Consider the following 24,639-nt stretch of genomic DNA (forward strand, 5'->3'; position numbering starts at 1 on the left):
AATACCAGTGTTCCCCGGGCCCTCTTTCTTCTTTCCTTCACACTCACCCTGGATCGGCACCGGCTCCCGAGGCCTCCCACGTAGCCCTCACACCCTTAACTCCCAAATCTCCTGCTTCACCCCTAACAGCCTCCTGAGGACCAGATCCTAACATCCCACTGCCGACTGCGGGACTCGCCCGGAGAGAGACTGGCGGCCCCAAATCCAACAAGTCCAAAACCAAGCTCATCTCTAATTCTCCCCAAACCTGTGCTGCCACCTTTTCCTGGGACCCTGTTCGTTACTGACCTCGCAACCCTCACCCAACCTAGGAATTTTGCTGACACCCTGAGCCTCTGCCTTTCTCCGCGTCCCAGTGATCAGCAGTGCTGCTGGTTCTGCTTCCAGAGCCTTGCTTCCCTCTACCCACAAAGTCCTGCCCCAGTCCCTTCTCACCACCTGCTTCTGCCATCGCTCCCTCTCTGCCTGTGGGTCCTCAGCTTCTGCAGCCCTCACCACCACCATTGTTCTAGAGCACGCCTGGTCACGCTATTTCACCACATGAAAGCCTTTGCTGACAGTCACCAAAGAGGATGGGTAAGGAGATTTTCCAGAAACAGGAAAAGGTGCTTGTAAAATCATGTTAAACAAAAGGCAAAACATGGGGTGACTGCTAAAGGGTACAGGACTTTTTTTTTTTTTTTTTTTTTTTTTGAGACGGAGTCTCGCTCTGCCACCCAGGCTGGAGTGCAGTGGCCGGATCTCAGCTTACTGCAAGCTCCGCCTCCCGGGTTCACGCCATTCTCCTGCCTCAGCCTCCCGAGTAGCTGGGACTACAGGCGCCCGCCACCTCGCCCGGCTAGTTTTTTGTATTTTTTTTTTTAGTAGAGACAGGGTTTCACCGTGTCAGCCAAGATGGTCTCGATCTCCTGACCTCGTGATCCGCCCGTCTCGGCCTCCCAAAGTGCTGGGATTACAGGCTTGAGCCACCGCGCCCGGCCTGGGTACAGGACTTTTTAGGGTGATAAAACATTTTCTCAATGTGGTGACGGTTGTACGGTTCTGTGGATATACCCAAAGCCACTGAACTGTACACTTGAAAGGGATGCATTGTGCGGCACGTAAATTGTATCTCAAGGTAGCTGTAACAACAACAACATGGCTCATGCCTATAATCCCAAAACTTTGGGAGGCCAAGGCGGGAGGATCATTTGAGGCCAGGAGTTCAAGACCAGCCTGGCCAATGTAGGGAGACCCCATCTCTAAACAAACAAACAAACAATAAATCAGTCAGGCATGGTGGCAGGTGCCTGTAGTCCCAGCTACTTGGGAGGCTGAGGCAGGAGGATCCTTTGAGGCCAGGAGTTTGAGGCTGCAGTGAGCTGGGATCATGCCACTGCCTTCCATCCAGTCTGGGCAACAGAGGGAGACCCTGTCTCTAAAAAAACAAGAAGAAAAACCCCTCAGCTCTCCACAGGCATGAACAGTTAACATCTGTCCTTGTACCGAGGACAGCAAAATGTCAAAAGCACACACAATATACCTCCTAGTTGGGTAGGATGATTATAGGGAATTTGTTCTATTTCCCTTGAGGTTTTGTTACTTCCATAATGAAAACACTTGATTTATATATCAAAATATTGGCAAGCCCACACATTCCATGTCCTGGTCACCTGAGTTCTGGAATCACCTGCTCCACCAGCCATGTTCCCATAGCACTTGACACAAACTTCTGCTGCCACACAGAAGGCCAGAGAGATCAGGCAGCTCATCCAATAGCACTTCCTTGGAGTGGCAGAGGGGAAAGGGTTAGAGGAGGCTTCCTGGGGTACTGGCTTTTACAGAGTGAGGGAGGCTTCACAGTGAGGCGGTTCCAGCCATGCCAGGCAGAGGTGGTAGTTAGGATTTTGCCCAAAGATGCCACCATGCCCAGAAGAGTGGAGAGAAAAAAGCCTAGTGGGGAAGGCTCTGGTTGCCAGGCTGGAGAGTTGGGTCATCCTGCTGGGACACCAGTCCGCAGAAGTCACAGGGCGAGGTGGGGATGGTCACAGTGCTATCCAAAGGAGTGAGTGGAGATTTTGCAGAGGGAGAGGGGGCGAACAGTGTCTGGCTGGTTGCTATGAGTGGTTCCTGCATGCCCTGCAGCTGCTGGGCCTGGGCTCTGCTCCAGCATTTTCTGTGCCCAGAATCCCCATTTCCCCTTTTCAGAGCCCAACCTCCAACAGGAAACCTTCTCTGAATCACCCAATGTATTAGGCCATTCTTATGTTGCTATAAAGAAATATCTGAGACTGGGTAATTTACAAAGAAAAGAGGTTTATTTGGCTCACAGTTCTGCAGGCTGTAAACCATAGTGCCAGCATCTGCTTGGCTTCTGAGGGGCCTCAGGGAGCTTTACTAGTAGCAGAGGGTGAAGTGGGAGCAGTCATGTCACATGGGGAAAGCAGGGGCAAGAGGTGGGGGAAGGTGCCACACCTTTTTTAACAACCAGATCTCGTAAGAACTCACTATCATGAGGACAGTACTAAAAAGGATGGCACTAAACCATTCATGAGAAACTGCTCCCATGGACCAATCACCTTCCACTAGGCTCCACCTCCAACACAGGAGATTACATTTCAGTATGAGATTTGGGAGGACAAATTTCCAAACGATAGCACCCAAGTAGGAAGTCTCCAGCACAGGGCTGTACCCTGTTCCCTTCTATGCTGCAGTCCACCAAGTTTCCTGTCCCTGGTGTCCCTCACCAGCAAAGCTTCCCCTTCTCTGTCCTCTCCCCACCCCAGCCCCACCTGGTACCCTTTGACTCACACAACCACACACTCCTCTTCACGAAGTCTATGTGAAATCAATAATACATCATACATTTTCTGGACTCCTTCAACCCCTGATCTATGCTAGGATTTGAGTTGGACCCACTAGGTCCATGGGGGTGCCAATTATTATTATTAAATATTATAATAATTATTAACAGGCTATTATTCAGGAAACACGAGGAAGGGTGGAATCTGAAGAGAGTCATGGAATTTAGTCTTTTTTTTTTTTTTTTTTTTTTGAAACAGAGTCTCACTCTGTCACTGAGGCTGTAGCACCATGGTGGGATCATAGCTCACTGCAGTTGCAACCTCCTGGGCTCAGGTGATCCTCCCACCCCAACCTCCCAAGTGGCTAGGACTACAGGTGCACACCACAATGCCTGGCTAATCTGTAATATTTTGTAGCGACAGTGTCCCACTATGTTGCCCAGGCCAGTCTTGAACTCCTGGGCTCAAGCGATCCTCCCATCTCGGCCTCCCAAAGTGCTGGGATTACAAGTGTGAGCCACTGCACCCAGCCGGTTTAGTCCTGAAAGCAATTGGTGTGCAGTGAGCAGAGCCTTGGTCTTAGCAACAGAGAACCCAGGTTTGATTCCCAGTTCTGCTGTTGATGTTGGACAAGTCAATTAATCTTTCTAAGCCCCTATTTCTAGATCCTGACTCCTGGAAAACAACTGCAGTGATGAAAACATTTGGGTAGGTTAGGACTACAGCCCTAGAAACTCAAGTGGGCTTTTCACTGGTGAAAGTGGAAGGGTATGTTTCGTGAACAAACTGACCCTCCATGGACCTCTTCCAGACTGCTAGTACACATCCTCTCATCTCTCACCTCTCTCATCCTGCCTCAACTGCCAGAGCAGAATCCAGGTGGCATGCAGATGGTCCCAGAAATGGCATGAAAGACCCAGGCTCTCTCTTTCTGCTCTGCCCTCTTCAGAGCTTTCCTCTTAGGCTTGTTGCCACATGGTTACAAAAAGGCTGCCACAGCTGCAAGCATTGCTTGCTCATGCAACCTCATTCAAAGCAGAAGAGGGCTAGCCTCCCTACCATTTATCATGGGGTGAAGTCGTGGATCACGTGCTACCCTACACCAACCATGAGCACAGGGAAATGGAATGATCGTGCCTGGTTTTGACCAAATATGGTTTATTCCATGGGGAAGAAAGAGGGGCATACTTTTCCCAAATATGTTACCATCCAAATAAACTCGGGGCTCTATAAAATAAAGAGGAAAGGAGTACAATGCACATTGCCCCTCAGTGTCTGTGTGAGTGTCAGAGGGAACTTTTAACTCTAACCTGAGAGCTCCAGGCCTCACTGGCTTGTACCTAAAGATGGCACACATCAGGAGTCACAGCCTGTATTTCAGAACAGCTGACTCTCTCCAGGTGTCAGCTCCCCACGAAATCCATCAAGCACTTCTGGAAATCAACAAGGATTTCTTACTGTACCTCAACTTTCTACTTCTCTTTGAAATCCAAGGACTTGTTACTGGTTCAAACTTGGGACTGGCTCCAATTTTCCTGAGAATGAGCCCAATCCCAGGAGGCTCCTCAGTCTCTGGTCAGTGAATGACTGTTGGGTAGGTCTTGCCAAGTCTCCAGAGGCAGCTCTACACCCCACAGATGGACCCGGCCAGACTCCTGCACCACTGCACACACACATCGCATATTCCCAACACTGATGGGCTTTAAGTCCTTGGACTAAAAGACTTTGCCTTCTATTTCTTCTGTACTGTCTTTCCTAAGGTTCTTGAACAATGTTTGCAAAATAGTGAGCCCTTAATAATGTTACCACACATATTGTTTCAGAAGTAAAGTGGGTGCCAGACAGTGCACCTCAATTTCCTCAAATCTGAAATGAGAATGAAAGTTAAAATAGGCCTGGCGCGGTGGCTCAAGCCTGTAATCCCAGCACTTTGGGAGGCCGAGGCGGGTGGATCACGAGGTCAGGAGATCGAGACCATCCTGGCTAACATGGTGAAACCCTGTCTCTACTAAAAAATAAAAAAAAAAAAACTAGCCGGGCGTGGTGGCGGGCGCCTGTAGTCCCAGCTACTCGGAGGCTGAGGCAGGAGAATAGCGTGAACCTGGGAGGCGGAGCTTACAGTGAGCCAAGATCGCGCCACTGCACTCCAGCCTGGGTGACACAGCGCGAGACTCCGTCTCAAAAAAAAGAAAGTTAAAATAAGGACCAAATTATATGATAAATATAGAAGCACATTAAAGAGTATTCATTCCATATATGTATGAAGTAATGTTACACATACATTCACTCTGCCCTCAGACATTCAGAGAAAATGTAACTTGTTTATGCTCTGAATTGTCTTGAACTTCTTCAGGCTCCCCCAATCAAACAGGCAGTGGAGACAACTTGGATTTTCCAATTAACATTTTTTGAGTCCAATTACCAAGATGGTGGTGAAGGGAAGCCCCAGAATGTCTGCTTTGCAGTGGTCCTGGTTAATCAGTTCAGAGTTGTGTGAAAAGACAGAATACTCCAGGAGGAATGTTTCCAAGAAAGAGTAGAAAGCAGCAGCCAGGTGCTGTGGCTCACGCCTGTGATTCCAGCACTTTGGGAGGCAGAGGTGGGAGGATCACAAGGTCAGGAGTTCAAGACCAGCCTGGCCAACATAGTGAAACCCTGTCTCTACTACAACTACAAAAAATTAGCTGGGCTTGGTGGCGGGCACCTGTAATCCCAGCTACTCAGGAGGCTGGGGCAGGAGGATCGTTTGAACCCGGGAGCTGGAGGTTGCAGCAAGCCGAGATCCCAGTGTTGCACTCCGGCCTGGGCAACAGTGCAAGACTCTGTCTCTCTGTCTCAAAAAAGAAATAAACAAATAAAGTTAGAGTAGAAAGAAGCAATTACCTGCTATGTTTGATGTTATGGAGAGATATTTGGTATACATTTGGAGATCTTAGCAAATAGTGATAGTTACTAAGAAAAAATAAGGTAAGCAATTAGTAACTATAAAAAAAAAAGAAAGTTGAAGAGAGAAAATGCAGTAACAGTACATATGTTTCAGTGTAAACATAACTATACAGTCGAAATACTGTGAAGCAGATTATTAACCAAGTGATACTGCCTGCTGAGCTCAAGAGGATGTTTAGAAATATGTAGGCAAGTTTTTGGTTCCCACTGTTATATAGGCATCATTGGCAATTAGTGGACAGAGACCAGAGATGTTAAATATCCTTTACAATGAAGAATTGTCCCACCAAAATACCATTATTGCTCCTACTGGGAAACTCTGATATAAACACTGAATATGAGCCGGGTACAGTGGCACATGCCTGTAATCCTAGCACTTTGGGAGGTCAAGGTGGGCGGATCATGAAGTCAGGAGATCGAGACCATCCTGGCTAACATGGTGAAACCCCAATACAAAACATTAGCTGGGCCTGGTGGCAGGTGCCTGTAGTCCCAGCTTCTCAAGAGGCTGAGGCAGGAGAATCATGTGAACCTGAGAGAGAGGTTGCAGTGAGCCGAGATCGCACCACCGCACTCCAGCCTGGGCGACAGAGCAAGACTCTATCTCAAAAAACAAAACAAAACAAAACACAACACTGAATACTGATTTAATGAAAAAATTTGATAAATCTCTTTTCCTTCCTTCCTTTCTTTCCTTCCTTCCTTTCTAACTTCCTTCCTTCCTTCTTTCCTTCCTTCCTAACTTCCTTCCTTCCTTCCTTCTTTCCTTCCTTCCTTCCTTTTTTTCTCTCTCTCTTTCTTTTTTGACAAAGTCTCAGTTGCCTAGGCAGAACGGCAGGGCTCATGTGATCCACTCACGTTGGCCTCCCAAAATTCTGGGATTACAGATATGATCCACTACAACCAGCATGATAAAACTGTCTTGAAGAAATGGAGGCATGGAAAAGTGTGTGTGTTTAGGGGTGGGTAAGGGAAAAGTTTAAGCCACAGTTGCCTGAGATGTCAATACCAGGCAGGACTAACAAGCAGCTGGTAAAAAATTAAAAAGAAAAACTAAAAAAGGACATGTCCATAGGAGGCTTTGAAAAGCTCTTATTCAGGCCAGGCTTGGTGGCTCATGCCTGTAATCCCAGCACTTTGGGAGCCCGAGGTGAGTGGATCACCTGAGGTCAGGAGTTCGAGACCAGCCTGACCAACACAGTGAAACCCCATCTCTACTAAAAATACAAAAACTAGCAGCGTGTGGTGGCACACGCCTGTAGTCCCAGCTACTTGGGATGCTGAGGCAGGATAACTGCTTGAACCTGGGAGGCAGAGGTTCCAGTGAGCCAAGATGGTACCACTGCACTCCAGCCTGAGTAACAAGAGCAAAACTCCATCAACAGAAAAGAAAAGAAAAAGAAAAAAGCTCTTATTCCTGGGAATATGTAAGGCCTTGTGCATGTGCATAGGCCCAGGAAAGACATGAAAATGCCATAATCTGTCACCTTTGGCTGACTTTGAGGCTGTGCATAAGCAGGAAATGAAGGCTAAAGTAGAGTTGTCAATCGTGAAAGTGTACCCCAACACACACACTAAGCCCTTCTGCAAAGGCTGGGAGACCTATAGATTCAAGGCATTTAAGGAAACTGCTATGCAATTATCAGCTGACTGCTAAGCTAACTAGGCAGAGACTTTAGCTGCTGTATGTGACAAAAAATACAGACATCACATAATTTGTCTAGGAAATTCACTAAACAAATGAACAGCAACAACAGCAACAAACAGTATCAACCACAAACCCTGGGGAGGCAGGATCCAATTTTCAGAGTTGCCACATTGTATTATTTTAAATGTTGTGCTTTCAACAAAATATTATGAGACATGCACATAAGAAGGAAAACATGGCCCACATACAGGAAAAAAAAGAAACAATAGAAACTGTTCCTAAGAAAGTCGAGATGTTGGGTTTACTAAGCAAAGACTGTATGTAGGTATGTTTTATTTATTTTTATTTACTTAATTTTTTTAGAGATAGAGTCTCACTGTGTTGTCCAGGCTGAAGTGCAGTGGCACAATCATGATTTGCTACAGTCTCGAACTCCTGGGCTCCAGTGATCCTTTTGTGTTAGCCTCCTGAGTAGCTGGAACTACAGGCATGTGCCACCATGCCGGCCAATTTTTTAATTTTTTTGTAGAGATGGGGTCTCATTTTGTTTTCCAGCCTGGTCTCAAACTCTTGGCTGCAAGTGATCCTTCTGCCTCAGGTGCCCAAAGTGCTGAAATTACAGGCATGAGCCACTGCGCCTGGGGCCTAGACAAAGATTTTAAATCAGCTATTTTAAACATGTTCAAAAAATTAAAAGGGGCCAGGTGCAGTGGCTCATGCCTGTAATCCCAGCACTTTGGGAGGCTGAGGGGGATGGATCACCTGAGGTCAGGAGTTTGAGACCAGCCTGACCAACATGGTGAAATCTCATCTCTACTAAAAAAATACAAAATTAGCTGAGGGTGGTGGCTCATGCCTATAATCCCAGCTACTTGGGAGGCTGAGGCATGAGAAGTGCCTGAACCCAGGAGGCAGAGGTTGCAATGAGACAAGATTGCACCACTGCACTCCAGCCTGGGTGACAAGAGACTCCATCTAAGAAAAAAAAGAAAAAAATTAAAAAGGAATCATGTCTAAAGGATTAAAAGAAAGATGTCTCACCAAATAGAGAATCTCAAAAAAGAGATGGAAATGATGAATCAAACAGAAATTCTGGAGTTGAAAAATAAAATAACAGGCCAGGTGTGGTGGCTCATGCCTGTAATCCCATCACTTTGGGAAGCCAAGGGGCAAGGAGGGCAAGTCACTCAAGGTCACGAGTTCGAGACCAGCCTGGCCAACATGTTGAAACCCCATCTCTACTAAAAATAAAAAAAATTAAAAAGTAGCTGAGCATGGTGGCACGCTCCTGTAATTCCAGCTACTCAGGAGGCTGAGGTGGGAGGATCACCTGAACCTGGGAGGTGGAGGTTGCAGTGAGCCAAGATCGCCATACTGCCCTCCAGCCTGGGTGACAGAGTGAGACTCAATCTCAAAAAAAAAAAAAAAAAAAAGTACAATAACAAATGAAAAATTTAATAGAAGGGCACAACAGCAAATTTGAACTTGCAGAAGTAAAAATTAGTGAACTTGAATGCACTGATCAATTGAGATAATCCAATTTGAGGAACAGAAAGAAAAAAGATAAAAGAAAAATCAATAGAGTTTCAGAGACCTCAGGGGTATCATTAAGTGTACCAATATATGCAAAATGAGAGTACCAGAAAGAGAGTGAGAGAGAAACAGAAAAACTTAAACATAATAGTCAAAAATTTCCCAAATTTGATGAAAAAAATAAATATGTACATCAAAGAAACTCAGTGAACTCTAAATGGGATAAAATCAAATATATCTATACCTAGACACACCAGTCAAATTGTCAAAAGCTAAAGTCAAAGAGAGAATCTTCAAGGCATCAGGAGAAAGGTGACTTATTATGTACAAGGAACCCTCAATAAGATTAACATCTGACCTCTAATCAGAAGTCATGGAGACCAGAAGAGGCATCTACCACGACATACTAAAAACTCTGAAAGAAAAAAACTGCCAACCAAAAATTCTCTATCTAGTAAAAATGTCTTTCAAAAATGAAGCAGATATTAAGAGAGAAACAAAAATTCACCAAGGGATCTACAATAAATACTAAAGGGATTTATTCAGGCTGAAATGAAAGCACACTAGACAATAACTCAATATGCATGAAGAAATAAAGTACACCAGAAAAAGCCACTACAAAGACAACTATAAAAGAGTATGAAATGTAAATACAGGCCAGGCGCAGTGGCTCATGCCTGTAATCCCAACACTTTGGGAGGCCAGAGTGGGTGGATCATTTGAGGTCAGGAGTTTGAGACCAGCCTGGCCAACATGGTGAAACTCTGTCTCTACCAAAATATACAAAAATTAGCCGGCATGGTGGCATGTGCTTGTGGTCCCAGCTACTTGGAAGGCTGAGGCAGGAGAATCATTTGAACCCAGGAGGCAACGGTTGCAGTGAGCCAAGACTGCACCACTGCACTCCACCTTGGGCAACAGGGCGAGACTCTGTCTCAAAATAGATAGACAAATAAAAACACAGCATCAAACAATAATTAGAAATATGTGCTGATGGGCACATAATGTATAAAGATGTTATTTGTATGATGTTAATAGCCAAAAGGAGAGGAGGAAATGGAACGATATAGGAAAAAAGCTTTTTTATATCATTATATATTCTGACCTTTTAACAAATAATTGACAAGAGAATTAAAATGGTACACTAGATAATATCTATTTAACAAAAAAGAAGTCAACAATGGAGGAATAGAGGAACAAAAAGGATATAAGATATATAAAGGATGTGCGTGGTGGCTCACACCTGTAATCCCAACACTGGGAGGCCAAGGTGGGCAGATCACAAGGTTAGGAGTTTGAGACCAGCCTGGCCAATATGGTGAAACTTTATCTCTACTAAAAACACAAAAATTAGCCAGGCATGGTGGCATGCACCTGTAGTCCCAGCTACTTGGGAGGCTGAGGCAGAAGAATTGCTTGAACTCAGGAGGCAGAGGTTGCAGTGAGGTGAGATTGTGCTACTGCACTGCAACCTCGGTGAGAGAGCGAGACTCCATCTCAAAAAATAAATAAATAAATAAATAAAATATATACTATGATCAGGTGGGATTCATCTCAGGAATGCTAAGTTGGTTTAATGAATAAGATTTAGTTATGCAACATATGTTATTAATAGAATAAAGGAAAAAATAACATGATCATCTCAATATACACACAAAAAGTATTGGGTAAAATCTAACATTCTTTCATGATTTAAAAAAATCAACTAAATAGAAATGGAGGGAAATATCTTCAACCTGATAAAGCACATCTATGAAAAACTCAAAGCTAATATAGCATACTCAATGATAAAAGACTGCAAGCATTCCCTCTAAGATCAAGAATAAGACAAGGATTTTGCTCTCACTTCTTCTATTCAGAATTGTATTGGGGGTTCTAGCCAGGGCAATAAAGCCAAAAGAAAAAATTAAAAAACAAATAATAAGAGGCATCCAGATTACAAAGGAGAACTAAAACTCTCTCTCTCTCTCTCTCTCTCTATATATATATATACACACACACATATATGTATATTGCAAATGCCATAATCTTGTATACAGAAAACCCGAAGAGATCCACAAAACAAAAACAAAACCTCTTAGAACAAATAAATGCCTTTCAGCAGGGTTGCAGAATACAAGATCAGTATCTTGGACCAAATATAAAATTAATTGTATCTTTACTCAATAGTAATGAATAATCTTAAAATAAAATTAGGAAAACAACTTCATTTACATTAGCATCAAAAACAAAATTCTTAGGAATAAATTTAACCAAAGAAGTACAAGACTTTTACAAAGAAAACTACAAAATATAATTGAAAGAAATTAAAGAACTCCTAAATACCTGGAAAGACAGTCTATGTTCACGAAATGGAAGACAATATTAAGATGGCAATACTACCCAAATTGATCTACATATTCAATGCAATCTCTGAATATCTCTGCTGGCTTTTTTGCAAAAATTGACAAGCTGATCCTAAAAATTATATGGAAATGCAGGGGACCCAGAATAGCAAAAACAATCTTGAAAAAGAAAAACAAGGCTGGGCACGGTGGCTCATGCCTGTAATCCCAGCACTTTGGAAGGCCAAGGCAGGTGGATCACGAGGTCAGGAGATCGAGACCATCCTGGCTAACACAGTGAAACCCCATCTCTACTAAAAATACAAAAAATCAGCCAGGCATGGTGGCGGGCACCTGTAGTCCCAGCTACTCGGGAGGCTGAGGCACGAGAATGGCGTGAACCCGGGAGGCAGAGCTTGCACTGAGCCAAGATGGCGCCACTGCACTCCAGCCTGGGCAAGAGTGTGAGATTCCGTCTCAAATAAGAAAAAAAAAAAGAAAAAAAGAAAAATCAATTTGAAGGACTAACACCTTTCTTTCTCTTTATTTGTTATTTTTGAATTTTCACTTTTAAATGAACATTTCTTGATTTCAAAACTTATTACAAAGCTATAGTAATCAAGACAATGTGGTACTGGCATAAGGGCAGACATATAGATTGATGAATTAGAACTGAGAAGCCAGAAATAAATCCTTACATTTATGGTCAATTGATATTTGACAGGGGTTCCATGACAATTTAATGGGAGAAAGAATAGCTTTTTTAACAAATGCTCCTGGGACAGCTGGGTATCCACATGCAAAAGAATTAAGTTGAACTACTACCTCAAATCATATACAAAAATCAACTCAAAATGGATCAAACACCTAAATGTAAGAGCTAAAACTATAAAAATCTTAGAAGAAAACATAGGTGTAAATCTTCATGACCTTCGGCAACAATTTCTTTTCTTTTTTTTTTTTTTTGAGGCATTGTCTTGCTCTGTCGCCCAGGCTGGAGTGCAGTGACGTGATCTTAGCTAATTGTAACCTCTGCCTCCCAGGTTCAAGCAATTCTCCTGCCTCAGCCTCCCCAGTAGGTGGGAATACAGGCATGTGCCACCACACCCAGTTAACTTTTGTATTTTTAGTAGACACGGGGTTTTACCATGTTGGCCAGGCTGGTCTTGAACTCCTGACTTTGTGATCCAAAGTGCTGGGATTCAGGCATGAGCCACCGCGCCCAGCCAACAATTTCTTAACCATGACACCAAAAACCCAAGCAATCAGATAAAAAATAGATACGTTGAACTTCATCAAAGTTAAAAACTTTTGTACATCAAAGGGCACTATCAAGAGAATAAAAAGACTGTTCACAAAACGGGAGAAAATATCTGCAAATCATATATCTAATAAAAGTCTAGTGTCCAGGCCAGTGTGGTGGCTCAACCTGTAATCCCAGCACTTTGGAAGGCTGAGGTGGGCAGATCACCTGAGGTCAGGAGTTTAAGACTAGCCTGACCAACATCGTTAAACCCCATCTCTACTAAAAATACAAAAATTAGCGGGGCATGGTGGCGAGTGCCTCTAATCCCAGCTACTCGGGAGGCCAAGGCACGAGAATAGCTTGAACCTGGGAGGCAGAAATTGCAGTGAGCCGAGATCATGCCACTGCACTTCAGCCTGGGTAACAGTGAGACCCTGTCTCAAAAAAAAAAAAAAAAAAAAAAGACAAATAATCCAATTTTAAAAATGGGCAAAGGATTTGAATAGACACTTCTCCAAAGAAGATACACAAAAGCAAGTCACACAGCTTGTAAGTTCATCCTGTGTAGAGAGGTGAAATGGCTGAGGCTGCAGGTGACTGGATGACCTTCCCAGAGCCACAACACATAGCTGGTAAGTGGCAGAGCTGGATCTTAAGCCATGTCTATTTGCGTTCTTGCTGCCCCTTTGGTGATGCCCACACCATGCCCATCCCAGGGCCAGATCTGCATGTGGATCCTTGCTAAGGAAAAGGACATGGAAGTCTTTCTTAGGCTATTTCTACCCAATGTTGATGTCCTTCAAAGATATCAGATCTCACTTCACACATGAGTGGGTGCTGGGGAGGACTGAACGTTTCCAGCCTTCTGGAGTAAGATGAAGAGTTGCCTCAGGGTCACCTTGGATTTAGGCCCTTGGTAGAGGCCAGCATTGAAGCACTAAGGTCCAAGGGGAAAGTCCCAGGTGGGATAACATAGACATTACATCTGGACACCCTGTGTTTCTCTTTTCTTTCCTATCTGTGTGGCTCATTTTGAATTTTTTTGTAGAGATGGGGCCTTGCTGTGTTGCCCAGGCTGGTCTCAAACTCCTAGGCTCAAGCAATCCTCCTGTCTCAGCCTCCCAAAACACTGGGACTACAGGCATGAGCCACAGTGCCTGGCCAGCACTGCATCTCTATGGGGTGTTTTGATGTGTACAGGGTGCATCCTCCTTCATTCTTATTCCAAATTTTCTTGGCTTCATCCTTCCCAGCGAACTTAGGCTTGTCAAGTTCCAAACAAGTGCTGTCAGGCCAGCTGTGCTGAACAAACACTCAGGTGGATATTATGGATTTTAGCAGACACTGTTTTCTCTAAATGAAAAAATATGGACATTTTAATGATAGTTTTGAGATTTGGCACTTGAGACTGAGGTCAGGAAAATAACCATAATGCTCAGGGCCTGCTGTTTGTGAGCATTTCAGCTTTTTGCTGAGCCGGGGCTAAGCTAAGTGCCCATGGTGCTCTGCTCCACCCGATGCAAATCATCACCCTTGGGAATTCAAATGTCTCTGGGTAAGATGTGAGTGTGGCAAATGCGTCAGTGAAAGTTCTTCCTGGCCAGGCACGGTGGCTCACATCTATAATCCCAGAACTTTGTGAGGCCAAGGCACGCAGATCGCTTGAACTCAGGAGTTCAAGACCAGCTTGGCCAACACAGCGAAACCCTGTCTCTAGGAAAAATACAAAAATTAGCCAGGTGAGGTGGGGCACACCTGTTGTTCAAGCTACTTTGGAGACTAGGTAGGAAGACTGCTTGAGCCTGGGAGGTGGAGGGTGCAATGAGCTGAGATTGTGCCACTGCACTCCAGCCTGGGTGACACAGTGAGACCCTGTCTCAAAAAAAAAAAAAAAGAAAAGAAAAGAAAGGAGACATGCAAACCAATTGTAGTGTCTCACATTCAAATAAACTAACCACAAAATAAATAAATAAAAATGTAAAAAGTTCTTCCTAAGAGGCTCAGCAGGGTCACCCCAGGATGCTCACTGTTTGTAATCACCACAGCCCCAACTCTTCCTCTGCCTTGCAGAGCCCCTACAGGGCGTGGGGTCAGAGACACATTCTGGCCCAATGCTGCAGCCTTATGTCAACTGCGTGGCCTCGAGGCAACAGGATAGCCTCAGCTTCCCCAAGCTGACATTTTTTTAAATCCTCTTAAAACATTTTGGTGGCATTAATCAAAATGTACCTTCACATTATTGTGCATCCATTCCCCTCACCTATCTCATCCTGCAAAACTTAGAACTCTGTCCCCATTAAACACTAATTCCCCATTTTCCCCTTCCGCCAGACCCTGGCAACCACCATTCTACTTTCTGTCTCTATGAATCTGACTACTCTAGTACCTCATATAGGTGGAATGACACAGGATTTGTCTTTCTGTGTCTTACTTCACTCAGCATAACGTCCTCAAGGTTCATCCAGGTTGTAGCACTGTGTCAGAATTTCCTTCCTTTTTAAAGTTGGATAAGGCCCCATTATATAGATGAATCATGTTTTGTTTATCCAGTTATCTGTAGATGGATGCTGGGGGTGCTTCCACCTTTCTGCTATTGTTTGGAGTGCTGCTGTGAATGCGGGTGGGCACCAGGTTGACTTTTGATACCGGATGGAAGGAGGAGAGCACAGTGCTCCTTGGCCACCTCCACAAGGAAAGCCTTCCTGGCCAGGGCAGCCCCTCATGAACTGGGCTGAGAAGAGCATGGTCAGTGAGTTTCTTCATGGATGGTTCTACTATAGCCTCAGCACATCTTGGAGTCCACCCCATGGCTCCTGGGCTCACCTGGTCATTCCATTCACCTGACTCCAGAAAGTGCTCCTGGCTCTTTCCTGTTTTAGTCTGGATTCCACTTCACATTCCACACCATTGTCATCTCCAGAAGCTTCAAACATTCTCTAAACTGACGTAAATGTCCACCTCTTCCTGACCCCCAAATTGTCAGTAGGTCACTGGGAACTCATGGTGTTAACAAATCACGGTGTCATCAGAAAACCCTCACATCCTTAGCCTCTTCTCAGACATCCCTCCACTCTCTCACTCTGCTAGAAGCTGGGCTCTCCCCTGAAGACGCCGTTTCTCCTGCAGCTCTCTCAAGGGGTGGCTGTTTTTGTCTCCCACACCCTGCCTTCTCTAAGGACCTGCAACTGACAAGAGTTCTTCTCCCCACTTTTCCAGCATATTCCTCCCCTCTCCTTCTGTTAACAACTCAGCCTCTCCAAAAGCATGCTTGGGGACCACATCACCCTCCAGCCTGGCTTGCTGCAGTCACCTCCAGACCTCTAGCCATTCTGCCCACTCAGGGAAGGTTTCTCATCCTCCTCACACTGTCCTTCTGTCACCAGACACTCCTGTGCTCATTTCTGGCAGCTTCAACAATGTTGTTCATGAATCCTCCTGCCTCTGCTTCCCAATCTCTTCCTCCACAGCCCTCTTTCCCTCCAACACACCTGACCCACCTTCATGGAGTCCTGGCCAAGGCTGAGACTTGTCACTCTCAATAACTGCATCTTCTCCAGAGTTTCTGCTTCAGGTGTCCCCTCTTGGACAACTGCCTCCACCTTGCCAGCCTATTTCCTCCACCTTCCCTCAGCCTTGTCTGGCTGACATCCAGTCCCATGCCCTTGTACAGCTGCACCCACTGTAGGAAGCAACAACACGCCTCAGCCGCCAGCCTCCCCACACTCGCCTCCCTGCTCCATGTGTGCCCGGAATCTGGTTCCTTCCCTATCTCCCTGGCATCCGCACATCCTCCCTCACTGGACACTTTCCCCCACAGGCAAGATAATGCACTGTTATCTTTCCATACTTTCAGAAAAAAAAAACAAGAAAGAAAACACCCTCTCTAATCCCACATCCCTTTCCGATGATCTCCCCACGTCTCCGTTCCCTTTTACAGCAAGACTCCTCCCAAGCGAGGTCTGCCCTCGGTCCCCACTCCTGACACCATCTTATAAAGCCACCAGCAACACACGTCTTGCCAAACCCAATGGCCGCCCCTCAGGCCTTGCTCAACCTCTCAGCAGTTTGTCACCCATCACTTCCTCTTTTTTGAAACCCACGGCCTCGGCCAGGCATGGTGGCTCGCCTGTAATCCCAGCACTTTGGGAGGCTGAAGTGGGCAGATCACAAGGTCAGGAAGTTCAGACCACTGTGAAACCCCATTGCCAAGACCAGCTCGGCTGGGGAGACCCTATCCCAGCGGTGCTAGAGGAATTAAAGACACACACACAGAAATACAGAGGTGTGAAGTGGGAAATCAGGGGTCTCACAGCCTTCAGAGCTGAGAGCCCCAAACAGAGACTTACTCACTTATTTATTTATTTATTTATTTATTTATTTACTTATTTTTTGCGATGGAGTCTCGCTCTGTCACCCAGGCTAGAATGCAGTGGTGCAATCTTGGCTCACTGCAACCTCTACCTTACCGGTTCATGCCATTCTCCTGCCTCAGCCTCCGGAGCAGCTGGGACTACAGGCACCCACCACCATGCCTGGCTAATTTTTTGTATTTTTAGTAGAGACGGGGTTTCACCGTGTTAGCCAGGATGGTCTCGATCTCCCGACCTCGTAATCTGCCCACTTCGGCCTCCCAAAGTGCTGGGATTACAGGCATGAGCCACTGCGCCCGGCTACTCACATATTTATTAACAGCAAACCAGTCATTAGCATTGTTTCTATAGATATTAAATTAACTAAAAGTATTCCTTATGGGAAATGAAGGGATGGGCCGAATTAACTGCAGCAGGAACATGCCCTTAAGACACAGATTGCTCATGCTTTTGTTTGTGGCTTAAGAATGCCTTTAAGCGGTTTTCCGCCCTGGGTGGGCCAGGTGTTCCTTGCCTCAGTCCCGTAAACCCACAACCTTCAAGCTTGGGCGTTAGGGCCATTATGGACATATCACAGTGCTGCAGAGATTTTGTTTACGGCCAGTTTGGGGGTCCGTTTATGACCAGACTTTGGGGGGCTTGCTCCCAACACCCCATCTCTACTAAAAATACAAAAATTAGCTGGGCGTGGTGGTGGGCGCCTGTAGTCCCAGCTACTCGGGAGGCTCAGGCAGGAGAATGGCGAGAAGCTGGGAGGCGGAGCTTGCAGTGAGCCCAGATCGAGCCACTGCACTCCAGCCTGGGCAACAGAGGGAGACTGTCTCAAAAAAAAAAAAAAAAAGAAGCCCATGGCCTCCCTCTTGCCCACCCAGCTCAGCTACTCTTGGGAGGCTCCAGGGCTTGGTCTTTTTTCTTCTGGGCTTTAGGCTTCTATATTTCCCTGTCTACTCACCTTCTCCACTTGGATGTCGAAATGAAATCTTGCGCCTGACTCTGGATCCCTGAGTCTTCTCCACAGCAACAGCAGGCACTGAGGGGCATCCTGGATTCCTCTCCTTCCTGCACTCTCCAGAGCCGCTCCATCTGCTCTGCCCTTGCTGGGCTGAGTCCCCTCATCTCTCACCTGAACTACTGCAATGGCCTCCTAGCCAGGCTTTACTTTTAATTTTATTTTATCTTATTTTTTTGAGATGGAGTCTTGCTCTTGTTGCTCAGGCTGGAGTGCAGTGGCGCGATCTTGGCTCACTGCAACCTCCGCCTCCTGAGTTCAAGTGATTCTCCTGCCTCAGCCTTGCGAGTAGCTGGGATTACAGGTGCCTGCTACCACACCCAGCAATTTTTTTTTTTTTTTTTTTTTTTTCTGAGATGGGGTCTCATTCTGTTGCCAGACTGGAGTGCAATGGCTCAATCTTGGCTCACTGAAACCTCCGCCTCCTGGGTTCAAGGGATTCTCCTGCCTCAGCCTCCCGAGTAGCTGGGACTACAGGCACATGCCAGCATGCCCGGCTAATTTTTTATACTTTTAGTAGAGATGGGGTTTCACCATGTTAGCCAGGATGGTCTCGATCTCCTGACCTTGTGATCTGCCTGCCTCAGCCTCCCAAAGTGCTTGGATTACAGGCGTGAGCCACCGTGCCCAGCTTATTAGTTTATTTTTAACTCTTGTGCCTCTACAATCACTTCTCTGCATGGCTACCAAACAGATTGCTTATTTTTAAATTTTTATTTTATTTTTTGAGACAGGGTCTTGCTCTGCTGCCGAGGCTGGAGTGCAGTGATGCAATCAAGGCTCACTGTAGCCATGAACTCCTAAGCTCACGTAGTCCTCCTGCCTTGGCCTCCTGAGTAACTGAGACCACAGGTACACACTACCATGCCGAGCTGATTTTTAAAAATTTTTCATAAAGATGGGGTCTCACTGTCTTGCCTAGGCTGGTCTCAAACTCTTGAGCTCAAACAATTCTCCAACCTCGGCCTCCCAACAAAAAAAATTGTTTAGAAATGTAAATTAGGTCCTGCTCAGAACTTTGCCGTTCCTTAGATAAGGCCTTGGGAGGTTCTGCCCTACCCATCTCTCATGAGCCACCCCCTAGCAGCTGCCTTGCCCATTCTGCTGCTCACACTAGCCTTCTGCTGCCCCCCACACCCTGACCCTCACCAGTGAACCAGCAATGGCCCTGCCACAGGGCCTTTGGATGTACTGTGCCCACCCATCAAGCTCTCCCCAGATTGTCACATGGTTCTCCCCGCATACCTTTCAGGTATCTGCTCACATTGTGTCACCCACTGAGGGACTTTCTCTGACCATTCTCCCTAGAACAGCACCCCTCTCCCTGGCTCTTCTTTCCTCGCCTTGCTCTGCTTGTCTTCCTAGTGCTTATCAACACCTGTCATCTTGTGTATTCAGCTGATTCATGTCTGCGTCCCCTACCAGAGTGTGGGCTCCAAAAGAGCACAACCCGGTTTGTCTCACTTACTGTTCTATCTCCAGCAACTGGCAGGGTGCCTGGCACAAAGGAGCCTGTAGAGCATCTGCAGAGGAATCTTGGGGCTGCTCAGAAATGCGAGGCTGAAAGCGTGGAAGTATATAAAACCGACGCTGGGTTATTGCTTATTCAGAGGCAAATGCAACCAGCTATTTTAAACAATAAGTTTGTATAAGTAGAAAAAATTGCTTTGGAGAAAAAAATAAGGAATTCCTCTCATCCCATGCCTTACCCCTAAATCTGTCTGTTTGCTCTGTCGCCCAGGCTGGAGTGCAGTGGTGCAATCTCAGCTCACTGCAACCTCCGCCTCCTGGGTTTAAGCAATTCTCTGCCTCCGCCTCCCAAGTAAGTGGGATTACAGGCAAGCGCCACTGCGCCCAGCGAATATTTTTTTTTTTTTTTTTTTTTTTTTTTTTTTTTTTTTTTTTTAGTAGAGACAGGGTTTCACCATCTGGGTCAGGCTGGCCTTGAACTCCTGACCTCGTGATCCACCCGCCTCAGCCTCCCAAAGTGCTGTCTGGATTTTACACTTTTGAAAAGGAGGTCACAATTACCAACTCAGGTTAATTATTCAAATATGCAGAAAGAGAACAGCCAAATCCTAGTAGTAACTGCACAGAAATACTGACACAGATTTCACTAACATTTATGACTTCACCTCTATTTGAAGGGAAGATCTCTCATGCAACATAACAATGAAGCATGCTTAAAATTAATGAAGTTAACATACAACAGTGTTAGATTACTATTTATAAATAGGGAGGTACATATAAAAAGAAACTTTCAGACTAGACTTGGTGGCTCCTGCCTGTAATCCCAGCACTTTGGGAGGCTGAGGAGGAGGATCGCCTGAGGCCAGGAGCTTCGTTTCTATATATATTAAAAAAGCAAGCAGAGCACGGTGGCTCACGCCTGTAATTCCAGCACTTTGGGAGGCTGAGGCAGGCAGATCACCTGAGGTCAGGAGTTTGAGACCAGCCTGGCCAACATGGTGAAACCTCGTCTCTACTAAAAATACAAAAACTAGCCGGGCGTGGTGGCACCCGCCTATAATCTCAGCTACTCGGGAGGCTGACGGAGGAGAATCACCTGAACCCGGGAGGCGGAGGTTGCAGTGAGCCAAGATCGTGCCACTGTACTCCAGCCTGGGCGACAGAGAGAGACTCCATCTCAAAATAAAATAACTGGGTGTGGTGGCATATGCCTGTGGTACCAGCTACTCAGAGGCTGAGGCAGGAGGATTGCTTGAGCTCAGGAAGTTAAGGGTACAATGAGCTATGCTCACGCCACAGTACTGCACACTTCAGCCCAGGTGACAGAGCAAGAAGACTCTGTCTCTAAAAAGAAAAAAGGAAAAAAACATTTTGAAAGACTAGAGGGGCTAAGGTGGGGGTAAACAGGGAAAGGGTTATAACAGGAGACTGCTGTCTTTTGAGATATACCATAAATACTACTTAACTTTTTTTTTTTTAGATGGAGTCTTGCTTTGTTGCCCAGCCTTGAGTGCAGTGGCGCGATCTCGGCTCACTGCAAGCTCCACCTCATGGGTTCACGCCATTCTCCTGCCTCAGCCTCCTGAGTAGCTGGGACTACAGGCGTCCACCACCACGCCCGGCTAATTTGTTTGCTTTTTGTATTTTTAGTAGAGACGGCATTTCACCATGTTAGCCAGGATGGTCTCGATCTCCTGACTTCGTGATCTGCCCGCCTTGGCCTCCCAAAGAATACTACTTAACTTTTAAACAACAAGCTTGTAATACTATGGGAAAAGTAAATATACTTATTTAAAATGTATATAAATCCATAGTCTACCATGTACATCAAGATAATTCCCAAATGCATTAAGGATTTAAGACAAAACAATGAAAGTTCTAGAAAAAAACAATGAAAGTTCTAGAAGAAAGTTCTAGAAGAATTCAAGTTGTAGAAGGTTATAAAAGAGCACACCTTTATAACCTTGGAATGGGGAAGGGCTTTCTAGCTTTGACTTATCCAAAGCCACAAAAGGGCTGGGCGCAGTAGCTCACGCCTGTCATCCCAGCACTTTGGGAGGCCAAGGCAGGTGAATCACCTGAGGTCAGGAGATCGAGACCAGCCTGGCCAACATGGCAAAAACTCATCTCTACTAAAAATATAAACATCAGCTGGGTGTGGTGGTGGGCACCTATAATCCCAGCTACTCTGGAGGCTAAGGCAGGAGAATGGCTTGAACTTGGGAGGCAAAGGTTGCAGTGAACCAAGATCACATCATTGCACTCCAGCCTGGGCAACAAAAGCAAAACTCTGTCTCAAAACAAAACAAAACAATAAACAACAAAAAACACAAAGCTATAAAAGAAGAGACAAAAATTAAAATATTTTTCTGCATGGCGAAAACAAATCATCATAAGCAAAAACAAAGACAATCACTGGGGAAGCTATTTACATCTCAAATCACAGACATAATCTCTCCAAAGTACTAAAAGTTCCAAGATGAGGTTTCCAAACACAAAGAAATAATGGGCAATGGGGCCAGGCGCGGTGGCTTATGCCTGTAATCCCAGCACTTTGGGAGGCTGAGGTGGGTGGATCACGAGGTCAGGAGATAGAGACCATCCTGGCTAACACGGTGAAAGCCTGTCTCTACTAAAAATACAAAAAAATTAGCCGGGCGTGGTGGTGGGCGCCTGTAGTCCCTGCTACTTGGGAGGATGAGGCAGAATGGTGTGAACCCGGAAGGCGGAGCTTGCAGTGAGCTGAGATCACGCCACTGCACTCCAGCCTGGGTGACAGAGGGAGACTCCATCTCAAAAGAAAAAAAAAAAAAAAAAAATATATATATATATATATATATAGAGAGAGAGAGAGAGAGAGAGAGAGAGAGAGAGACAGAGGCAATGGCAGGGTGTGATGGCTCACGCCTATAATCCCAGCACTTTGGGAGGCTGAGGCAGGTGGATCGCCTGAAGTCAGGACTTCGAGACCAGCCTGGCCAACATGGTGAAACCCCATCTCTACTAAATACAAAAAAAAAAAAAAAAAAAATTAGCCAGGCGTGGTGGCAGGTGCCTATAATCCCAGCTACTCGGGAGGCTAAGGCATGAGAATTGCTTGAACCTTGAACCCAGGAGGCAGAGGTTGCAGTGAGTCGAGATCACACCACTGCACTCCAGCCTGGGTGACAGAGCCAGACTCCATCAAAAAAGAAAGGAAAGAGAGAGAGAGAGAGAGAGAGAGAGACAGAGAGAGAGAAACAGAGACAGAGAGAGACAGAGAGAAAGAAAGATGGGCAATGAATATGAAAAGGCAGTTCACAGAAAAAGGAACACAAATAGAATTTTAAAACATATTCAGTCTCATTTATAACAAAATGCAAATGTAAACTAAATTCAGACACCACTTCTCACCTATTAGGCCAGAGGCCAGCAAAAATCCAAATGTCTGATAGCACTCTCTGTGGGCCAAGCTGTGGTTAAAGAGGCACTCTCCTATGATGCTCATGGGAGAACAAATTAATCCAATTCCCACAGGAGCAATTTGGCATGTTCTATCAGAAGCATAAACTCTTTGATCCAGCAAGTATATGTTTGAAACTTACACACATGAACATATACATATGCACGTTAATGTTGATAGCATTGTCATAAGAGCAAAAGACAGGAAACAGTCCCTATGTTCATCATCTATGGGGTGACCCTACATCCCAGTTTGCTTGGGACAGCCCTGGTTTATACCTTTGCCCCAGTATAATTAATAATAGAACCCTGTTCACTCTTGAAAATGTCCCAATCTGGATGGTTGGTTTTATGGCTACCCTAATCATAGGGGACTAGATAATTGATGCTACACCCATATAATAGAATACCATGCAGCAGAAAAAAAGAGTGTGGATGCGGATGCTTTCTATGTAATGATAGGCAAATGTCTCCAAGACACATTGCTAAGTGAAAAGAAAAAAAAAAACAAACAAAAACGAAAAGCCAGGTGCAGAATAAAATGTATAGCATGCTAACTTTGGGGTTAAAAGTAAGAGGATATGATGCTACTCACATTTGCCTGTATGTGCCTAAGAAACTCTGGAAGGATACACAAAATACTGATAACAGTAGTTACCAGTGTATACGCATATGAGAAGGGAAGGGAAGACTGAGTGGCAGGGACTTTCACTGTATATTTTTTCATAATTTTTATTTTTGAGTCAAGTAAAAATAAATGTTTGAATCCATTCAGAGTTAAACTTTAAGATGAAAAGTATATAAATTGTCACAGACTTCTAATTGCCTACACAAGTCATCCTTCCTTTTTGTAATAGAACCCCAGATTAGATTTCCCACCCTTCCTTGAAGCTAAGTGTAGCCATGGGACTAATGAAATATAACAGCAAGTGTCACATGAGTCTTCTAGAAAGACATAAACTTTATCCTGTCACCTGGGATATAGTTGTGATGACTGCAACTCTGGCAGCCATTTTCATTTATGAGGATAAATGCCACTCCCTTAAGGACGTGAGAGCTAAAAGGTGCCTGGATCCCTAGTAATTTTGTGAATTCAACATGCTAGCTTTGGAAGTTTTACCTCTGGACTTCTTTTTTTTAATGAGAAAGAAGGAAGTTTCTTACCTTAAAGCACTGTTTTTCAGGACTCTATTCCTTGCCACTTAACCTAATTCTAACTGATACGGACGTGTGCTAAACTACCAAAAAATATGTTAATTTTCATTACCCACTTTTGGTGAGATGACAGGACGTCTCTATTTTCTTTGTACCTTTGGTATTTTCTGTACTGAACATGTATTTTAGCATCAACTATCACTTTAAAACAACATTTACACGATTACAGAAAATGGATCTTCTAGTTTCTGGTTTTGTGTCAGGTAAATTTCACTTTCTTTTCTTTTTTTTTTTTTTTTTTTTTGAGACGGAGTCTCGCTCTGTCACCCAGGCTGGAGTACAGTGGCGCGATCTCGGCTCACTGCAAGCTCCGCCTCCCAGGTTCACGCCATTTTCCTGCCTCAGCCTCCTGAGTAGCTGGGAGTACAGGCGCCCGCCACCACGGCCGGCTGATTTTTTGTATTTTTAGTAGAGACGGGGTTTCACCGTGTTAGCCAGGATGGTCTCGATCTCCTGACCTCGTGATCCGCCCACCTCGGCCTCCCAAAGTGCTGGGATTACAGGCGTGAGCCACCGTGCCCGGCAAATTTCACTTTCCTTCTTTTTTTTTTTTTTTTTTGAGACGGAGTCTCGCTGTGTCTCCCAGGCTGGAGTGCAGTGGCGTGATCTCGGCTCACTGCAAGCTCCGCCTCCCGGGTTCACGCCATTCTCCCA

The sequence above is a fragment of the Macaca mulatta genome, chromosome 16, assembly GCF_049350105.2.
Source record: "Macaca mulatta isolate MMU2019108-1 chromosome 16, T2T-MMU8v2.0, whole genome shotgun sequence".
Lineage (NCBI taxonomy): Eukaryota > Metazoa > Chordata > Mammalia > Primates > Cercopithecidae > Macaca > Macaca mulatta.